The following is a 15,795-nucleotide window of genomic DNA, read 5'->3' as shown; positions in this document are numbered from 1 at the left end:
TATGCAAAAATGGTATAGGGCTGGGAGAGTAAATGCCATTTGGGATTTTTTTTTTAATTTTGTATTGAGGCTTACAAACCAAAAAGTGCATAAATCGTAAGTGCAGAGCTCAGTAAACATTCACACCATGTAACCAGCATCCCAGTGTGTGGACTATGATTGGATGGTTGGCGGCTGGTTTAGAAGATGGTTCTGTTTGGGACATACTGAGACCCAGGCTCCCGGGGGACATGGGTGCCCCTCTCAGCCGGAACGCACCCGCCCACCCCCCCCCCATCTTTCCCTGGCTTTGCTTCCATCCTGGCATACAAACAGTCTGCTTGGGAAGAGGATGAAAACCTATCTGGATGTGGACACAGGGTTTTCAATACTCCATTCATGGGGCCCGGAATAATCAGCTTTTGTGTTCTTGGGGACAGCTGGGAGATGGGAGTCGAGAGCTGTGAGGAGGGGGGGACCATGGTCCAATCTTTGCTGAGGGGAATCCACTGTGATCTAGGTCTTCCCCTGCCTCCCAGGCCTTGGGGCCACCCATCTCTCAGGCTGTTGGAACACTGGCCCCCCAGGTCAGGGAAGCCCCTGCTCTGTGAGTATGGGGACACACAGCTCCCAGGGAACCTGGCTGGGAATTCTGAAGTACCCCCTCTCTATCCCCTGCCACCGTGGCCCAGGAGTGAGGGAGGAGGACCCCCGATCCTGACCGCCACTGATCTCAAGTCCTGGCTGACCCTAGAGCTCTCAGTGGGCCTTGTGGAACCTGCCTTATCTCTAGCTCCTAGCTTGGTCCCCAAAACTGCTCCTGCCTTACACCCTGGGAACCTTGGTCAAAATGAGGCTTAACCATTCCCTGCCCTCGTGGATTGTGGCTCCCTCCCTACCCTGTAGCAGTGCACCTGTTGCCCTGAACTGTTTCTTCACTGTTCAGGGCAGGCAGCACACACAGTGGTTACAAGAATCCGCTCCATCATCTACTTACTAGCTGTGTGAGCTCATCTTGCCACGCCTCGCTGTCCTCATCTGTAAAATGGGGCTAGTCATTGTTCTTGCTAGGATACATGAGCTAAAGTTTGTAAAAAGTTTAGCCCAGAGCCTGGCCCACCGTAAGTGTGGCAGCTGTTATTATGATTACTGTTTCCCCGTTTAGACTGGGGACCCTCGAGAGCAGGGACCAGGGCTTACCCAACGGTAGCACCTGGCACAGGGTGGGTACTAAGGAGACTGAATGAAGGTTAAGGCTGCAGAATCACAGCACTGAAGCAGTCAGGAGGGGCCCCGGAGATCATTAAGGACAACTCCACATCTGTCCAGTGGAAAACTAGTCACACACACTCAAACTCACACACGCCAGCAAAAGGGAAGAATTCCTACCTGGGGGAAGGTTCTAGGCTCTTTCTGTTCCTTCTTCTATAGTCAGTCCGAGGTCAAATCACTTTTTCTGCCTCCAGAAATTTAGGACTGGGAAGGATCCCCCAGATGCAGATCAACACAGACCTTTCTTCTTTTCTTTCCAAAGCTGGGAGGTGAGCAGAGGCAAAGTCCCCCGTCCATGGAGCTGGCTGGTGGTCCCAGCCTGTCCCCACCCGACCTTAGGGGCAGAGGGAGGCAAAGGGAGAGTGAAGGTGGCCTGCAGTGTCTGGAGCAGCCCCCAAGAGGGGCACCGGGCAGAGGAGGAGCTCTGGGGTTGGGGGGCAGGCGTGGACTCTCAGGGCCAGGCAGCCCCTCCTCCCCCTTCCCCCACCCCAGGGTTCAGGTTTCAGAAAGGCCTGGATAGGCCTCCACCCCTTGGCAGGGCAGCCAAAAGCATCCCTGTCTCTCCTGCGACAGCCCTGATTCAACCCTTAGTTCCGTTGCCTGGGACTCCCCCTTGACCATGTCCAAACCCATCCCACCTGGGGGTTTGGAAACCTGGTTGCAGGAGCCAGAGTACATGATGTAGGCTTCCCATGTAGGCAGGACCTCTGATTTTGCTGCTGATTTTTTTGCCTTATTGTGGTTCCTTTTATGTTCCGGTACCTTTGGGACTTAGGCGCTTTTGTAGTTATAGGTGACAGGTAGCGGCGTGTGGTTTACTCTGTAGTTTATAGCTTCAGTCAAATGCTGTGCTGGAATTCTGCACCTTCTGGCTGGAACCACAGACTCTCAGAGCTGAAGGGGTCCTAAGAGCCTCCACAGGGTGGTTCCCAAACCTGGGTGTGCATTCACATCACCCCTGGGTGCACTTAAAAATATAAACAGATTCCTGCCCCTACCACTTTTGCCCCAGAGATTCCGATCCAGCAGTTGAGGGATGGGATTCCCCGCAAAAGTGTATTTTTGAAAATCTACTGAGACTCAAACAAGTTTGGGGATCAGGGGTCTAACCCAAGCTGCTTGTCGTGCAGATGGGAAAACGGAGGCCAAGAGAGGAAAATGGAGACACAGCCTGTACAGCCCCGAAGGACTTAGTTCCCTGACACTGGAGCCTAATCTTGCTTCCTACTTAGAAAAAGAAAATTCTCTGATACGAGGTCTGCCATCACCTGGCTCCCAAACCTACACCCCCTCACATGTCCGCACTCAGCCCTCCTCTCCTCCCCGGGCCTGAGGAACTGCTCCCCTGCAGTCCAGACCCCATCTCCTTCTGCCTTCTCGGGGACCTCCCTCTCTCCATCTGTGGGTCTTCTCTCTCCCGTGTTCAGTTGCTCTTTCCCACCTGGATTCTTCCCATGGGGCTTCTAAGCAAACTGGTTTCTGTCATTTAAAGCAAACAACAGAAAACCCTTTCAACCTATGTCGGTTGGGTCTTCAGGGTAGAAATGGCCCAGCCCTAGTATTCCTACCATGCTTTTTTTTTTTTTTTTTTTTTTGGCCGCGCTGCACGGCATGTGGGATCTTAGTTTCCTGACCAGGGATCGAACCCACACCCGCTGGGCCATCAGGGAAGTCCCTCCCTACCATGCTTTGTCACTGGCTGGGGATGCCCGGGAATAGTGTGCCCTTGGCTCAAAGGCTGCAGTAGATCCCGAAGCTGCTACAAACGGAGGCTGTCAGCTGACTACATTCCTCACAACTCATCAGCTCCTTTCTCGGAGGGAGATCTGAGCAGACCATCTGCATGGCTGCCACTGGCCTCCATGCCCCACTCTGGCTGCTGCCCTACCCCTCTCCTCTCTATCACAGCCAAACTTCCCCAAAGAGCTGTCTGCTCACCCACCTTTATTTCCTTTCCTCTCACTCACTACTCAAATGGCTCCAATCTGCTTTCGGTCCTTAGCATGTCACTGAGGCAACCCTTCCTCAGGTCGATGGTGACCTGCACATCATGAGATTCAAGGGACAATGTTTTCATTCCTTGTTTTAGTTATAATATGAGCTCTGAAACTGTATTCATCAGTTTTTGCTGGGATAGAGGGCATAACAAACAACCCCCCCCCCCCATTTGCGGTGGCTTACAACAAACATTTACTTTTCTCCCATGGTTCTGCACGTTGGCTCTGAAGGCTCTATTTCAGGCTGTGGGTTGGGTTCAGGTCGGCACCGTGTGTGCCCCATTTCAGGACCCAAGCTAAAGGAGCAGTGGTTACCTGGGGCACGCTCCTCCTGGAGATGAAGGCGGAAACCCCAAAGACCAAGCAAGCACATTTAAAGCTTGTGCTGGGTCACGACACACATCCCATCTGCTCATGCATGTTACATTGTCTACAGCAAGTCATATGGCCAAGCCTGTTATCTATCAATGAGGCAGGGGAAGTATGTCTCTCCCAACAGTGGGGAGGAGGAGAGAGTGAACATATGCTGAACAGTCGTATAACCCACCAGAAAATAACAGAGGCTTAAACAATATCCAAATTTATTTTTCTCTCTCACCTATAAGTGCTGGCAGGAGATCTAGAGCTCACGATTGTGAAGGATCCAGATTCCTTCTTTCTTCTTCCTCTGCTGCCCTCAACAGGGCTTCCTTCTCATGGTCCAAGATGGCTTCTCCATCCTCCGCCACCATGATTTTATTTCAGCCAATGTATCAGTCAGCGTGGCTGCCGTAACAAAATACCACAGACTGTGTGGCTCAAACAATAGAAATTTATTTTCTCACAGTTCTGGAGGCTGGAAAGTCCAAGATCAAGGTTCTGGCAAGGTTTGGTTCCTAGTGAGAGCCCTCTTTCTGGCTTGCAGAGAGCTGCCTTCTCACTGTGTCCTCACATGGATCTCAGAGAGCTCTCTTGTATCTCTCCTTGTAAGGACACTAATCCTATCAGATCAGGGCCCCACTCTTATGGCCTCATTTAATCTTAACTCCTAAAGGCCCTATTTTCATATATACTCACATTGGGGGTTAGGGCTCTAACATGAGTTTTGGAGGGACACATTCAGTCCATAACAGCCAATGAAAAGAGAAAGAAAAGACACATGGAAGATATGTTCCTTCCCTTAAGGAGCACAACCACATCCCTTCGGCTCTCTTGTGGCTGAAACATCTTCTCACAGCCATAGCCCAGCTAAGAATTCTATTACTATGTAAGAAGGGACAGAAAGTACCAGGGAACAATGACAGTTTCTGCCATAGTCCTTGTGTTACTTGGTATCTCAGAAATGTTGGGTTGGACTTCCCTGGTGGCGCAGTGGTTAAGAATCCGCCTGCCAATGCAGGGGACACGGCTTCGAGCCCTGGTCCGGGAAGATCCCACATGCCGCGGAGCAACTAAGCCCGTGCGCCACAACTACTGAGCCTGCGCTCTAGAGCCCGTGAACCACAACTCCTGAGCCCACGAGCCACAGCTGCTGGGCGCACATGTCGCAACTACTGAAGCCTGCGTGCCAAGAGTCCGTGCTCTGCAACAAGAGAAGCCACCGCAATGAGAAGCCTGCGCACCACAACGAAGAGTAGCCCCCGCTCGCCGCAACTAGAGAAAGCCCGTGCGCAGCAACGAAGACCCAACGCAGCCAAAAATAAATAAATAAATAAAAAGAAGGAAATGTTGGGGGTTTTTAAATTGGAGTATATAGCTGATTTACAATGTTATGTTAGTTTCAGGTGTACATAAAAGTAATTCAGATATATATATATGAATATATATATATATATTTTTTTTTTCAGATTCTTTTCCCATATAGGTTATTACAAAATATTGAGTAGAGTTCCCTCAAAAGTGTTTGATACTCTATCAGTTACAGTGTTTTTGGCTGCAAGTAATGGAAAATGCAAATCTCAGTCACTCATAAAGAGGAGTTTTTATCTCACTTAATAAGGAGTCCAGGGACTTCCCTGGTGGTCCAGTGGCTAGGACTCCGCTTTCCCAATGCAGCAGGCCCGGGTTCGATCCCTGGTCAGGGAACTATATCCCACATGTCGCAACTAAGAGTTCGCATGCCACAACTAAAAGATCCTGCACACCGCAATGAAGATCCTGCGTGCCACAACTGAGACCCAGTGCAACCAAATAAATAAATATTAAAAAAAAAAAAAAAGAAGTCCAGAGGTAAGGCCATTTCAGGATTGGTTAATTCAGTGGAGTGACATCATCAGGGACCCAGGTCTACTCTGCTATCTTCAGCAAGTTGGCTCCTTCTTTTGGCTGGTTTCCCTCATGACTCAACATGGTGGCCTCAATTCTGAGTAGCTCATGCATATGACAATGTTCAGAGCCAGAAAAGAGGAAACACCCCCACCTTGTGTCCTATTTTAAAAGCTAAGAAGTCTTTACCAGAAAACCCAGAAGAGAAGTCCACTCAAGTCTCAGTGGCCAGATCCAGTGACTTGCCCATTGCAAAGTATGACTGGCAAGTGGACCAGAGCCCTAGGCTCAGTCCTAGCCTTTTTCTCCATCCATTCTACCCCTCTAGGAGACTTTGAATAAGCTCTGGGTATACAATTTGTTGGTTTTGAGTATATTCACAGAGTTATACATCCATCACCATTACGTAATTCCAGAACATATTCACTATCCCCAACGAAACCTGTACCTATTAGCAGCCAATTTCTTTTCCCCCTCCCTCCAGCCCTTGGCAACCACTAATCTACTTTCTGTCTCTATGGATTTTCCCATTCTGGACATTTCCTATAAGTGGAATCCTACAATATGTGGCCTTTTGCTCCTTTCACTTAGAATAGTTTTCAGAGTTCATCCATATTGTAGCATATATCTGTATTTTATTCCTTTTTATAGCTCAGTAATACTCCACTGTATGGATATATCACCTATATGAATAGATATTGATATATTCCTATCTAGAATATATAAAGAACTCTCAAAACTCAACATTAAAAAAACCAAACACTCCAAGTGGACAATGGGCAAGCCACGAAGAGACATTTCACCAGAGAGGATATACGGATGGCAATGAGCACGTGAAAAAATGTTCAACATCACTAGCCATTAGGAAGATGAAAATTAAGCCCAGGATAAGCTATCGCCACACAACTATCAGAATGGCTAAAATAAAAATAGTGACAGTACCAAATGCTAACAAGGATGTGGAGAAACTGGATCCCTCATACATTGCTGGTGGGAATATAAAATGATCCAGCCACTCTGGAAAATAGTTTAACAGTTTCTTTAAAAACTAAACAGGTGGGGAGCTTCCCTGGTGGCGCAGTGGTTGAGAGTCCGCCTGCCGATGCAGGGGATGCGGGTTCGTGCCCCGGTCCGGGAAGATCCCACATGCCGCGGAGCGGCTGGGCCCGTGAGCCATGGACGCTGAGCCTGCGCATCCAGAGCCTGTGCTCCGCAACGGGAGAGGCCACAGCAGTGAGAGGTCTGCGTACCGCAAAAAAACAAACAAAAAAACCTAAACAGGTGGACTTCCCTGGTGGCACAATGGTTAAGAATCCGCCTGCCAAGGCAGGGGACACGGGTTTGAGCCCTGGTCCAGGAAGATATGACGTGCCATGGAACCACTAAGCCCGTGCGCCACGACTACTGAGCCTTCGCGCCCCAACTACTGAAGCCCACAACGCCTAGAGCCCGCAGACCACAACGAAGAGTAGCCCCCACTGGTCGCAACTAGAGAAAGCCCACGTGCAGCAATGAAGACCCAATGCAGCCAAACAAACAGACAAACAAACAAAACTAAACAGGGAATTCCCTGGACGTTCAGGGGTTAGGACTCCACACTTTGACTGCTGAGGGCGCGGGTTCAATCCCTGCTCTGGGAGCTAAGATCCTGCAAGCCGTGTGGTGCGGCAAAAAAAAAAAAAAAAAAAAAAAGACAACAAACTAACACACAAAGAACCCCTAAACATACACTTACCATACAACCCAGAAATTATATTCCTGGGCATTTATTCCAGAGAAATGAAAACCTATGTCTGCACAAAAACCTACACAAGAATGTTCACAGCAGCCTTATTTGTAATAGCCTGAAATTGGAGACAATCAGAATGTCCTACATTAGGTAAAGGGTTAAACAAACCATAGTACAGTCACTCCATGGAAACTTCTCAGCAATAAAAAGGAACAAACTATTGATGCGTGCAAGAACTTCAGTGAATTTCAAGGGCATTTTACTGTGTGAAAAAGAAAGCTGATCTCCAAAGGTCACACACGCTATGATTCCATTTATATAATATCCTTGAAATGACAAAAGTTATAGAGGTGGAAAACAGATTAGTGATGCCCAGAGTTTAGGGATTGTGTAGGGGAGAGGAGTGGGTGTGAAGGAATAGCTCGAGAGAGATCTTTGTGATGACAGAATTGTTCTGTATCTTGATGGCCATGATGGTAACAGACGTCTACACATATGATAACATGACAGAACTATACACACACATCATATAAATGTCACATTCATGGCTTTGATCTTGTACTACAGTTATGTAAGATGTAATCATCAGGGGAAACTGAGCTAAGGGTACACGGGACCTCCTTATACATTTCTTTGCAACTTCCTGTGAATCTATAATTAGTATTTCAAAATAAAACATTAAAAAAAAAAGTCTTAGCTGACTTACAAAAGCAAAACAGACTAACATTGCAAAATAAAAGCAAAAAATTTTTCGTATTTCTTGAAATCATCAGCTTGGGGTATGAAAATGGATTCCTACAAGTGGTTTTCCCTGGTGTGAGAAACTGCAGGTGCCCAGGGGTTGATTCACTGTTTTATCTTCTCAAAGATCCTTTGGAAGCAGCCGGGCTTGTCTGGGTAGTAGGAAAATCTGGTGTGCGGTGTGTGAGTGCAATCCCACTGGGTCCCCACATTCTGGAATGTCTATCCCGAGTGGAGTAACTTTTCTGCTCTTCAGCCCCCTAGGGGGATGGTGACACCCAAAAGTTTTGATGACTCCGTTTAGGTTAGTTATGAAAAGATATCCTAATGCACTTTTTTTTTTTTTGCTGCTCTGTGCAGCTTGTGGGATTGTTGCAGAGCACAGGCTCCGACGCGCAGGCTCAGCGGCCAAGGCTCACGGGCCCAGCCGCTCCGCGGCATGTGGGCTCTTCCCAGACCGGAGCATGAACCCGTGTCCCCTGCATCGGCAGGCGGACTCTCAACCACTGCGCCACCAGGGAAGCCCGGATCTTAGTTTCTTGACCAGAGATTGAACCCAGGCCCTCTGCAGTGAAAGTAGTCTTAACCACTGGACTGTCAGGGAATTCCCCTAATGCATTTCTAACAGTCCCCCCTATTCACAGGAAATCTGTTACACTAAATCTGACTAGTGCCCACATCACTATTCTTTCTTGGTGTGTGTGTTTTGTTTTGGGGTTTTTTTCTTTCTTCTTTCTTTTCTTTTTTAAAAGTTTTTTTTGGAGTATAGTTGATTTACAATGTTGTATTCGTTTCAGGTGTACAACAAAGTGAATCAGTTATACATATAGGCCATTACAGAGTATTGAGTAGAGTTCCCTGTGCTATACAGTAGGCCCTTATTAGTTATCTATTTTATATATGGTAATGTATATATCCCAGTCTCCCAATCCCAATCTCCCAGTTTATCCCTTCCCCCTCTTACCCCCTGGTAACCATCAATTTGTTTTCTACATCTGTGACTCTACTTCTGTTTTGTAAATAGGTTCATTTGTACCCTTTTTTTAGATTCCACATATAAGTAATATCATATGATATTTGTCTCTCTCAGTCTGGTTTACTTCACTCAGTATGCCAATCTCTAGTTCCATCCATGTTGCTGCAAATGGCATTATTTCATTCTTTTTATGGCTGAGTAATATTCCATTATATATGTACCACATCTTCTTTATCCATTCCTCTGCTGATGGACATTTAGGTTGCTTTTGGTGTGTTTATCTAGGCAAGACGGCTGAAGTGGGAATCCGTTGCAACCCATTGTTGGGAAATGAAAGTCTCATTGTGAGATACATTTGCGCTACGGCAAAATGCGGTTCCCACAGAACATGCAAAAGTGAAATTAGAGCATAGAAGAGAAGTGCCCAATATTTCCCCCTAGAGTCACTGAAACTTCATTCTTTGGTCTTCTTGTAGACAACGGCAGGGAGCATGTTTGGGGAAGCACAGGTGTTGAGGGAGAGTTTGGTATGACCAGAACTGGGGACCATTATGTTTGCTCAGCACTTTCTTTCAGAAGCAGCCTAAGGCCTAAGGGCTGCCAAGGCAGAAGCCTCCCAAGGGATGTGCCTTGTATTGGGAAACCAATGGCCCAGAGGAAACTTCTGGCAGCAGCTGCCACATTCTGAGAATCAAGCAGACCCTCTTGGACAAAAACTGAACTCTTTTTCTTATGCAATATTTAAAACTATTTTATTGTGACTTCCCTGGTGGTCCAGTAGCGTGTTCCCAATTCAGGGGGCCCGGTTTCGATCCCTGGTCAGGGAACTAGATCCCACATGCCGCAACTAAGACCTGGCACAGCCAAATACATAAACAAATATTTTTAAGAGTTATCTTATTTTATTTTTAAGTGGCAAAATACATTTAACAGAAAATTGACCATCTTAACTAGTTCTTAAGTCTACGGTTCGGCAGTGTTAATTATATTAACATTATTGTGAAACAGATCTCCAGAACTTTTTATCTCCCCAGAGTAACACTCTGTCCCCATTAAATAATAACTCCCCATTCCCCCTCCCCCAGCCCCTGGTACCCACCATTTTACTTTTTTAGGGCCTGTGAATGTGACTACTCTAGGTGCCTCGTATCGGACTCTCAACCACTGCGCCACCAGGGAAGCCCCAGTGTTTGTCTTTTTGTGATTGGATTATTTCACTCAGCATAATGTCCTCAAGGTTCATCCATGTTGTAGCCTGTGTCAGAACTGCCTTCCTTTTTCATGCTTTTTTTTTTGGCCGCACCATGAGGCATGCGGGATCTTAGTTCCCTGACCAGGGATCGAACCCGTGTCCCCTGCAGTGGAAGCACGGATTCTTAGCCACTGGACCACCAGGGAAGTCCAGAATTTCCGTCCTTTTAAAGCTGAATCATTCCATTGTATGGATGGGCCACATTTTATTTATTCATTGAAGTCATCCTTGATTCTCCTTTTTCTTGCATCGTACCATCAGCATCCATTCCATCAGCAAATCTTTCCAGCCCTACCTTCAAAATATATCTGGAGCTCAACCTGTTCTTACCTTCTCCAAGTCACTCTAATACAATATGAAGACAAGTCTCAACCAGAATGATTTCGCCCCCTAGGGGGCAAGTGGCAACTTCTAGACATGTTTTTGGTTGTCACAACTGTGTAGATGCTGCGAAACATCCTATAAGGCAAAGGACAGGTCTCCACAAAGAAGAATTATTTGGCCTAAAATGTCAATAGTTCTGGGGTTGGGTAACTCTGCTCTGATACATGCCACCATCATATCTTGCCCGGACCACTGCAGTAGCCTAATTGCTTCCATGCTTGGCCCTCTAAATGTATTATCCGCATAGGGACTAGGTATCGTTTTGACAGATAAATCACATGCAGTGTTCTCCTGCTTGAATGACTCCCCATTAGAATATGATCTAAAATCTCACAAGGTCCGTCATGAACTGGTCTTTCTAAGCTCACCTCCTACCACTTCCTCCTTCATTCATTAGGCTTCAGCCCCTCCAGTCTCCTTGCCATTCCTGGAACATACCAAACCTGCTCCTGCCTCAGGGCCTTTGCACTTGCCCTTGGCCTGGAGCTGTCTCCCCTCAGATATCTGCACGACTCACTCCCTCACCTCATTCAAGCCTCTGCTCAAATGTACCTCCCTTGGGAATGTCCTTTCCTGATCACCCTCTCCAATTCAGCAGTCCTCCCGTCACTCTCCACCCTCATGATCCTGTTTGAAAAGTCTGATGGTCCTGTAACTCCAGTACCACCTCCCTGATTGTAGAAGGTGAGTAGGTGGTCTAAACACCAGTCAGTCAAGCATACACAGCCTCTTGGAAAGTGTTCAGTCTTTTTCTTCTGGTTCAAGGAACATAGTCTGGGTAACATGACCACTGAGAAAGGAAGACAGTATAAAGCCTTTGACCTAAGATCTCAGTGTCGGCAACGCAGCCATACCCAGAGCTGGCAGAGAATGTGCCCCACACAGGACCTGCTGGATAAGGAATAGAACATGGATTATAGTCCCCCCGCCCTTGCTGGTTTAGTGTGGACATCAGGGGTAAAAAGTCTAAAGGCCAGGTGTGGAGGAGACAGGCATATCCACAGAAGGTTGCTGGGCTCGATAGCAGTAGCTATGAAAAGTGTCAACACACATACCTTTTTTTTTTTTTTTGGCCACACCATGTGGCATATGGGATCTTAGTTCCCTGACCAGGGATCTAACCTGCACCCCCTGCATTGGAAATGAGGAGTCTTAACCACTGGACTGCCAGGGAAGTCCCAACACAGATACTTTTTGATCCACAAATCCACTTCTAAGAATTGATCCTACAGAAATATCGAAGCAGGAATGGAAAGATAGATGGACAAGGAAGTTCTAGTTTGTAGCAGTGAAAAAAAATTGCAATCATCTACATGTTCAGCACGAGGACTTTAGTTGCATAAACTGTGGTACCTCCATATATGGTTCTATTCAGCCACCAGAAAGAATGAAGTGATTTTCAGCATTAAAGATGTCCTCTGCTTCTTACGAGAAAAAGCAGGTTGCAGAACAGTGTAGAATATGACCCCCATTTTAAGTGCATTTTTAAAATAACCTTTTTCTTTTGGAATAATTTTAGGTTTACAGAAAAATTGCCCCAATAGTACACAGAGTTCCTATAAATTCTTCACCTAGTTTTCCCCTAATATATATATATATATTTTTTTGCGGTACGCAGGCCTCTCACTGTTGTGGCCTCTCCCGTTGTGGAGCACAGACTCCAAACGCGCAGGCTCAGCGGCCATGGCTCACGGGCCCAGCCGCTCCGCGGTATGGGGGATCTTTCTGGACCGGGGCACGAACCCGCGTCCCCTGCATCGGCAGGCGGACTCTCAACCACTGCACCACCGGGGAAGCCCCTCTCCTAATATTAACAAGAATCTTATACAACCACAATACATTCGTCAAAACTGAGAAATTAACGTTGATACCTTAATATTAACCAAACTCCAGACTTTATCTGGATACTACCAGTTTTCCCACTAATGTCTCTTTTTCTGTTCCAGGATCCAATCCAGGATACCACATTGCATTTAGTAAGTGTATTTTTAAGTGATTGTATATGCATATAAAAATTGTCTGGAAGGCTTCACCACAAACTGTTAACAATAGGTGGGGGTGGGAGGGAGTGGATTTCATTATCCCTTTAGACACTTTTTTTTTGGCTGTGCCACGCAGCTTGTGGGGTCTTAGTTCCCCGACCAGGGATCGAGGCTGGGCCCTGGCAGTGACAGCGCGGAGTCCTAACCACTGGACTGCCAGGGAATTCCCAACAATTGATTTTTTAAGGTAATTTTTAACACTCTGTAAGTAAAAGCCAGAAACATTGTACAAAATATTCATTTTCCTTAGCTGTAATCAAAGTCACGTACTAAGAGGGCTGTAAATTTTGTATACCGTTTGACGTTTAATAATGAAATAGTGAAAAGTTTCCCAGAGCTGCTTTCCTTTTATACCCCTAAATCTCTTTTCATCTCTTTCACTGCACAAAAAACGTGCCAAATCTCACCCCATCGTGGTCCCTCCAGCTAAAGTCTGGCTACAGAATTAACGCCATAGCTGTAGTGTCAGCGGCTTGTTTGTGGGTGCGTCTGGCCAATTCCATCTGTCCCACAATTTTGGTTTCTTATTCTTAATCACACACCAGCTATTTTGTCTTCCCAGGGTGATAGGAAGAAAGTCCTATTTTTAAAGCACCTATTGAATATCTGATATGAATAGCTGGGGGAGAGGCATGTAAATCCTAACACTTGTTTGTATCAGAGTTATTGAGATGGGTATATCTCGCCGCCAACACACCCAACTGGTATTATTAACTTTACTATAAAGTGTCAGAGAGACAGTAAGGGTTAGAGACAAAAGACCAGGAGCTAGAGTCTGATAGATCTGGATTGAACTTGCTTTGGGTGTTCACTGATACATCGTGACCTTGGGTACAACTTCTCTTGAGTCCTAGTTTGCACATCCGTAAAATGCGGTCAGTGACACTTCCCTAGGTGGGTACAAGGATTAGGGTACTCAACCTAGTCCCTGTGTATTGTGAGTAAGTGATGAATGGTAATTATTATTATTATAACTATTTTATCATTATTTATGAAAGTGCCCTAAAAAGTCACCTTTCTTTTACGATTTGTGCTTTTTTGTTGGGGGAGGGCATGGGGGTCATATTTAGCAAATACCCTTCACCTCACTCTGCCCTGGGAGGTTGTATTTCCTTCTAAAAGTTTTAAAGTTTTGTTCTTTCACATTCACCTCTTTAATCTCTCTAGAATTCATTTTTATGTATGAAGTAGAAATCCAGGTTTTTTTCCCATATGGATAATACTTGTCACAGCTTCTCTTACTGAGTTGTCCATCTGTTCCTTCTGTCATGTATCATATTTCCACTTATGCAAGTGGCTGTTTTGGGGCTCTCCCGTCTATTCCACTGTATTTTTTTCTTGTCCTACCAGCACCCTGCTTTCACTACCATGGCTCTATAATATGTCTTAGTATCTGTTAGGGTGTGTCTCTCACATTGTTCTTTTTCTTCAAAAGTCTTGGTTTCCTTGGCCCTTAGCCCTTCCATATAAATTTTAGAATCATTTTGTCAAGTTACACACACACACACACACAACCTGTTGAGATTTTGATAGAACTTATAAATTAATTTTGGGAGAATTGATATCTTTGAGGTTGCATTTCCCATCCATGAATATGGAATCTCTCTCTGTTTAGGTATTCTCTGATGACTTTCAGTAAAGTTTCATAAATTATTTCTCAAAGATCTTACACATCTTTTTGTTTCCTACCTATAACCTCATACTTTGTTTCAGCCACTGCTTTTGGAAACTGGTTAACAGCCTTCTTCTGAGAACAAATCCCTTTGTCCTCTCACTTGAATCTGACCTAGAAAGGGTTTATTTTTAACCTTTTATTTTGAAATCCTCTTTACCCTTACCCAGATATAGCAAATATGAACATTTTGCTACATATGCTTTTTCTATCTCTATATGCATGTAATATGTATACACAAGTAATTTTGTGTATATGTACATATATACCCATACACATATACACACACATGCATACACATACATGTGTGTTACACACACACACACAAATTTACACATACATAACTTTTTTTCTAAACCCTGGGTATCATCTCCTCACATCAGGAGGCATGTAATGTCCTTTTATCCCACCAAATAAATAATAATGTTTATTCAACTAGTAGCTTTGACAATGTGGCTAAAGTGCTATTTGCCAGATTTATCCACTGTAAAGTAGCCACTTATTCCTTTGTAATTTTTTTTTTTGTGTGGTACGCGGACCACTCACTGTTGTGGCCTCTCCCGTTGCGGAGCATAGGCTCCAACGCGCAGGCTCAGCGGCCATGGCTCACGGGCCCAGCCGCTCCGCGGCATGTGGGATCTTCCCGGACCGGGGCACGAACCCGCGTCCCCTGCATCGGCAGGCGGACGCTCAACCACTGCGCCACCAGGGAAGCCCTGTAATTAAAAAAAAAATTAATTTTCTTTATTTATTTTTGGCTGTGTTGGGTCTTCGTTGCTGCATGTGGGCTTTCTCTGGTTGCGGCGAGCGGGGGCTACTCCCCGTTGCGGTGCACAGGCTTCCTGTTGTGGAGCACAGGCTGTAGGCGTGCAGGCTTCAGTAGTTGTGGCACGTGGGTTCAGTAGTTGTGGCTCACGGACTCTACAGTGAAAGCTCAGTAGTTGTGGCGCACGGACTTAGTTGCTTCGCGGCATGTGGGATCTTCCCGGACCAGGGCTCGAACCCGTGTCCCCTGCATTGGCAGGCAGATTCCCAAACACTGCACCACTAGGGAAGCCTTTATCCCTTTGTAATTAATAAAGAATCCTTAGGGAGAAACTTCGAGACTATGTATTCTAACTTCCATCAACTAGTTTTGCTTTGTTGTTATTGTGGTAAAATACCCATAACATAAAATTGACCGTTTTAACCATTTTTAAGTGTGCAGTTCAATAGCATTCAGTATAGTTGTGTAACCATCACCACCATACATCTCCAGAGCTTCCCCCCAACTTTATCAATATATAATTGACATAAAACATTGTATAAGTTTAAGGTGTACAGCATGTTGATTTGACTTTATACTGCAAAATGATTATAGGGTTAGCTAACATCTTCATCACAGCATCAGCTAATTTTTTTGGTTTATCATGGGATATATATATATATATTTTTTTTTTTAAGTTTTAATAGGTGATAGCGAACGTTTTAGAAGAGTTAACTTTGGCTGCGCCGTGTGGCTTGCAGG

Source organism: Neophocaena asiaeorientalis, unplaced genomic scaffold (assembly GCF_003031525.2).
Source record: "Neophocaena asiaeorientalis asiaeorientalis breed wild unplaced genomic scaffold, Neophocaena_asiaeorientalis_V1.1 scaffold461, whole genome shotgun sequence".
In the NCBI taxonomy this organism is placed as follows: Eukaryota; Metazoa; Chordata; class Mammalia; order Artiodactyla; family Phocoenidae; genus Neophocaena; species Neophocaena asiaeorientalis.
Note: the sequence above shows the minus strand (reverse complement) of the source record.